At 33.5% G+C, this 6,727-nt stretch overlaps 1 pseudogene; it reads right to left on the minus strand.

The window, feature by feature from the left end:
* Positions 1-4,584: 4,584 nt before the first annotated feature.
* Positions 4,585-5,075, minus strand: LOC105508659 (annotated as a pseudogene).
* Between the last annotated feature and the right edge of the window lie 1,652 nt (positions 5,076-6,727).

Raw genomic sequence — 6,727 nt, forward strand, 5'->3', positions numbered from 1 at the left:
GTTAGATAAGGGTATTCATCACAAAGCCTTCCAACTGAATCAAAATAAATTTAAATGCATCAACAACAAAGCAGGAGAACAGTTTTTAATTACTCGAGAAGCTCTGAGGTTAACTGAAGGCACTAAGGTAGAAACAGCTTCCAGAGATTTCTAGAAGGAGTCTACCATAGTAAAGCTTTGTTCCTAAGGAGGCCTTTGCATCCAAAATACTCCCTGCAAAAAAAGAAGTTTTATGATATTGTCTGTCCTATTCTATAGAATCAAATGCCTGTAAGGCATGACTTCTATTAAACACTTGGAAAACATGAATCAAAATCGCAACAGGAGCCAGACAAACTTCAGCCTCAGTTTCCGCATTTGTAAATTAGGGCTCATTTCTCTGACCTTGCACAATTATTTGGGGTTTAGAATGTGTAAAATACCTAGCATAGTACGAAGTACTTAATAAGATCTCAGAAAATGTGATTCTAATCATGAATATCTCCATTCAGGTTTTAAGTGTGCATGTCACATCCTAATTGTCCTCAAGAATAAAACATTATTACTCTATAAAGAGGACATGATAACTTACAATGTTCTTGAAACTCCAGGTGGTTTTCCCATTGATTATGCCTACATGAAAGTCAAAGATAATCTTGAAGCCTTCCCTCTAATGTGAAAATTTTGGAAACTAGATTTCTGCAATTTTTCTAGAAAAGTATTTTTTTCATTTTTTAAAAAGTTGCAATGGCATCCGGTATTGGATCTGTACATTTGATACTGGTCTTCTGAGTATATATAAAAAAGAAAACATAAATAACCCTGCTTAGACTATGCTAGTACCTGTGAGATTGCTATAAAGCTAAGGAGTCTAGAGATGGAATTTAGAGTGCAGATATTCTTTATTCAGGCAACAAGAAGAGACCCTTGAACTTTCTCTATTAGGATTATTTCACTGAAGTCATCTGTGGATATTCATAAGATTCATGAACTCAAATGGGAAAAATAATTACATATTCATGTTCAACCACCTTTAACTAACAGGTGACTTTCCTTTCAATTATATAGACAACAAACCACAGAAGAATGGGCAGTATCTTTGTGTCTTACCAAGGAAAATTACAGATATTTTCATATTATGTTATAGGCATTTTGCAATAAGGTTTACACTTACCACTACTCTGAAATTAAGGTATCATTTCCAGGCTATGTATTTAGATGAAAACACTCCAGCCTCAGCATTTATTGGTAAATCTGTAACAATTTTTACTTTGAGAGTTCAAGAGAAAAATGCCTACTTGATGGACATGCTCCATGTACAGGGAAAGCTTCTGTGCCTAAGAGTGTGAACTATTGTAGCTCTCAGGTAGTGTCACTCACACAGGAAATACTTCTTGGGACTGCATGCTATGCCAGCACTGACCACCAAGCACTTCCAGATCAAGCTGGTCCCTGCTCTCACATCTCCAAAACTCCTCCCTTCAGGGTACCTGTCTCAGCTTGAAATCACCACTACTGTGACTGGTTGTCCCTCACTCCTACTGAATTACCAAAGCCCTGCAGGGTGGATATCATGTAGAATTTTCATTTATATTGCATCTCAAAATATAGTGCAGTACCAGAATTAGAAATAAATATGCAATTTAAAATGTTAAATACATTTGGTAAATTAGATAATAATTCATTACCCTCCTGCTTCAACCTCCCAGAAAAAAGAAAAAACCCAGACAACATACATGTATGTGCGTGTATGTATATGCGTGTGTGTATATATATAAGATATAATATACTTACATATTAAATTTATAATATATAATATATTATATATAGTCTTATATTTTATAATATCATATATTACATATTACAGTGTGATAAGAATTATTCTATTTTTAGTATGAGAACTACCTACTCCAACATTTTATATGTATGATATAATATATATGATATTTTAGTAATATATTATGTATTATATACATTTACATATGTCATATATGTAAAATGTCAGTGTAAGCAGTTTTTCTCATATTGAAAAATAAATAATGAGGAATTATTATCACAGTATCAAAACACAGAGCATTCAAATCAGTGTTTTTCACCTACTTGTAACCAAGAACACTTTTGTGATTAACATGAAAATCAAATACTGTCTTTTCCAGTTGATAGTCATTGATTTGCAGAAATTACAGTCTCTCCTTCAAGTATTTCTATTAGCTGAGAAGATTTTAAAATGGTTAGTTTGTATAGAATCAGTTCATTTTCAATTTTTCAAATAGGCATTATAAAATCGACTAAAAATTTTATTCTACCCCTTCTCCTTACGAATTCCAAAGTGGCCAAGAAGTACTGCTCTGAATAGCATCATGAAAACACACAAAGATGACATGTTTGTAAGGATGAACATTTAAGAAATGTCTCCAGGGTTCAAAAGGCAGGTAATAATCAATGACAAACTAAGAAAGGCATTTGTCTCCACCACACTGTAAATAGAGGTGGGAGGGGGAAATGGTCACAATAGAAGATGTAGTTGTTATATTATTGTGTTATTATGTAAGGATGTGGCTCGGCATCATTTAGTATAAGAAGAGAATAGATAGACTATCAGCTTAACAAGAGATGGTAAAGAACTGTTCTTCTCCAAATAAGAGTTATTTCATATATTTGTGTGTATTATATATATTATATATTATATAATTATATTATATAATATATATAATTGCAAGATAATTAACTTTATGTATGAAAAACATTTTTTAATATATGGACTTTCAAAATCTCAAAGTAGATTATCAACACACAAGTGTTAGATTTTTCTGTTTTGGTATCCTGAAAAGGAAGAAAAACAAGTACTTCTGGCCTCAATAGAATTCTAACTAAAAGTTGAGATGGAGCATGTTTTTTCAAAGTCCCTCAATTGCTGTAAAATTTGAAAGGAACGGTTTTTACTTGAACTAAACTTAAAATATATAAAGTTTTATCTCCAACCTTTCAGGTTTGCTATAAAAGTTTTAAAAAAGCAAAGGCAATGGAACTTATATCTGCTATTAGCAACTGTAAAAATAGACATTCATATTTAACTAGAGTATTATGGGCTAGAAAGGAAATTGGTCTGCCAGAGGTTTTAAACATACACTTAGATTTTAAATTTCTGTGATTTCATCAGCATTTGGAAAGTTATAAGGAGAAATTGATTTGTAAATAGTGGCAATGGAAGACTTACGGAGTTGAATAGAGTCTACACTTTTCTTGTGATTTAAAAAATGCGTCTTTGTCTTTCACTTGTTTTATAAGATTTCTTTTCAATAAAAATATTTCACTCTGTTCTTATTCACAAATCATCTTGCTCTTTCTTCAGGTCTCACATTAATTTTCATGATGAAGTTAACGCCTTCAACATTTTAACTGACTGGTCCTACTTATTTAGTTTTAGTAAGTGCAGTATTTACAGTAATATTAATTATGCTAATACTATTTTAAGTTTCATTTTGGGACTTAAACAGAATATTTGGAAAGTGGGTTTTTAAAAAAATCTAAATCATTAGTTCTCTGTCATATGCATACTACAAAAATTACAAAAGCGAATTCAAATTAAAATCAAAGTTCAAACAAAAATTATATCAAATTACAAAAATATGATACCCCTTTCAATTATTTATGATTTCATCTCAGAACAAGTCTGATATGATTCTTGAATTTTAGGATCATTTATTTAGGGGAGTCAGTAAATACTACAAACACTTCAACTTATTAGTTTTTTTTTTTTTTTTACTTTTTAAATGATTTTATTTTATGTGCAAATAATAAACAGATGTTATACCCATAAATTGTACTTTTCAAAAACAAGAGCTTTTTACAAGAAAACTACATAATAACTTTTAAAAGGCACTGGGATTCCCCTGCTTCTAGATCATTGCTAGGCTAGAAAAATGAAGTTGGTTCTACCAGAAATCACAAGTTAGAACTGTATATTCTCCAACGTGGAAATTCTACAGCGTAATGTCACTCCAGGTAAAGATTATTCAGTGCTCACTCCAACATCCACAACTCCCTATCAGAAGGGTTAAACCAGGTCAAAACAGTCCAGCACAATGAGGCTTCATCAAACAATGTCGTTAGGCTCTCCTGAGCTGCAAATAAACCAAAACAGGAAATACTAAAATCAAAATAATATTTGACGCTGTCATACAAATTGTTAATTCCTTGTTGTATCCTCCCTTCCATAACATTAACAAAGGGAATATTTTACTGCAAAGAAGATTTTGTTTTATACATCCCTAGCCACGAATTTTTGCCATTAGTTTTTATACAAACACTGCCTAATGTCATTATCCAAATGACGTAAGCATTTTACGTCCACAATTCACTTCCATAGTTACAAGCAGATTTTTTATGATTTGCATAAGTACATCTATCAGTGAAGATTTAACACTGAAGTGCAATCTAACATCCGTAATATCTGATGTTTTGTAGATGGCAATGTAGGAGAGAGATATTTTAATCACTTTTCATTTAAGTGAACTTACATAAAAAATAAACTAAAAATTCAGCAGTTCCGAGTCTCCAAAGGGCATTTGCAAATGTACATAAAAGAAATGGTTACAGAGATTTTTAAGAAGCATCTTCCATCTCCGCATCCTCTTGTAACTTCTGTACCATTTTCTCTTCCACCTGCTGCCCTTTGCCTGCAAGACGGGATCGGAGAAGATGGATGTTTTGCTTGACTTCTTTGATATCCTAAACTTTCTGTAGCTCCTTATTTTTCTTCCATCTGTTCATTATAAATTAACCTGGCTTTTCTGTTTGATCTCAACTCTCTTCATTGCATCCATAGATTTATTCCATAGCTCTCGCTGGTATTTGATAGGTTTTTCAAATTCTACGTTTTTCAAATTCAAATGAATTGTCCACTGTAAGATCTTTATCAGCTGCTCTCCGGAATGCTTTGGTCTACCAACTTCGGGAGGATTGTGCTTCTTTTTAAAGTTTTTACGACATTTAGATTTACAAAATCTGAACAGATTGCAATCGTTGCGGAGGAACACCACGCCGCGGCCAGGGTAGATGGGCCCCGAACAGAAATAACACTTCTTGATAAGCATGTTGAACCCGCGTGGGTCCCCACCGACCAAACACCCAAGCTTGAGAGGACGTCAACTTACTATTTTTAAAGAGGGTTCTAAAACACACAGTTTATATTACTTGACAACTATGAAATGGGAATTGAACAAATTTCCTTGAAATAAATAGCTATGCTTCATAATTTTCAGGTGTCTTGGGTCTATTGAAGTTTCAGGTCTCTCTATCTGGTTGGATTGCCAGTTTCCTCAGGGCAGAACTCTATGGAAGTCAGTCACCCATGGGCCTTAAGCATCTCGGACAATGCTTGAACAAACAGGATCCCTACTTGCTCTTTGGCTGCCTGATATTCTGAATGGACTGAATTAAAACAAAATGAGAGAGAAGAAAAAGTGCATTCCACTTTGTAGCTGCTTATTTTAAAGTAGGCTCTCTAATATTTAGGAATATGTTTACTAAACTTTCACTAATCCACTTGCACTAACAAAGACTATTCTAGGAATGTGAAGGATACATGTTTTTTTTTGTAAATGAAATGAGATAAGATCATCCAAAATGAAATTGCTACATGTCTGCTATGGGAATAGATTCCATATTTTGAATTAGGTGAAGTTCTGTTTATTTGAAATTAATCAAATTGTGTTTAGTCAGATGATTATCTTCCAAAACCTGTGTTCCTCATAATTTGCCAAAATCAATGAATAATTTAATATATCTGTATTCTAATAGTTTGAGATCTGCCATGGATTTGAATATATTCCCTTTGTAGAGAGCAAGTTTTATCACATTGGAAAGTGACTTAGTTTTTAGGTTATCTTTTAACGTTTCTGCCCTTCTGTAGCAGCAAACAGCATTAAAGGCTTTCTTCTATAATAATGAATAAAACAAAATCAATGCAGCTTGTATTATTAAATGTGCATTTTGTAAACATGTTGTTAAAGTAGACTTATTCCATTTTCTGCTGATGGGAATTTTTGGCCCTCAGTGCTAAAACCTTCAGCTCTGCTCTTTCACTCCCCAGCAATAACAACCTCATCTCCCTCATGAGATTATTTCTTAACACCCTTATTATTCTTCCTGAAATCTGCTTTGCTGTTAACATAAAGCCACTGAGCTAGTGGTTGAATATCAGTTCTGTTGCTTAGTAAATGTATGACCCTTGGAAACTTAACTAACTTCTCGGGACTTAATTTCTTCCTCTGCAGAAGAGATGAAAATAATAGAGCCCACCTCCAAACATTGATCCAAAGACTAGAGGAGTTCACATATGCAACACCCTTGGAAAAGGCCCTGGCATATGGGGATTGCACCGTGTATATTTGTGGTCGATAGGAGTCTCATTTAGTCTCCTCTGGAATACGCATTAGTCGAAAAAACTCTAAAGTCTTTGTCTCCTCTGGAATAAGTATGAGTCTCCTCTAGAAATGGAAAATCAGTTACTGGTATGTCTCTTATATGAAAGAGAGCAAACAGACAGTGCCTAATAAAGACACATTAATCTTGTGATTGGTTGTTATGCATTCTCCTTCAACAGAACCATGGGAAAGATGGGAATACTTTGGAATACTCCGCTTAAGAGCAATTGCCATGCATTGTTAACTGTCAAACAAGAGAGGAAGAAACTGAGTCCACAGAAGTTAGTCGAGTTTCCCAGGATCATACATTTACTAAGTGA

The sequence above is a fragment of the Colobus angolensis genome, unplaced genomic scaffold, assembly GCF_000951035.1.
Source record: "Colobus angolensis palliatus isolate OR3802 unplaced genomic scaffold, Cang.pa_1.0 Scaffold165, whole genome shotgun sequence".
NCBI classification, from domain to species: domain Eukaryota; kingdom Metazoa; phylum Chordata; class Mammalia; order Primates; family Cercopithecidae; genus Colobus; species Colobus angolensis.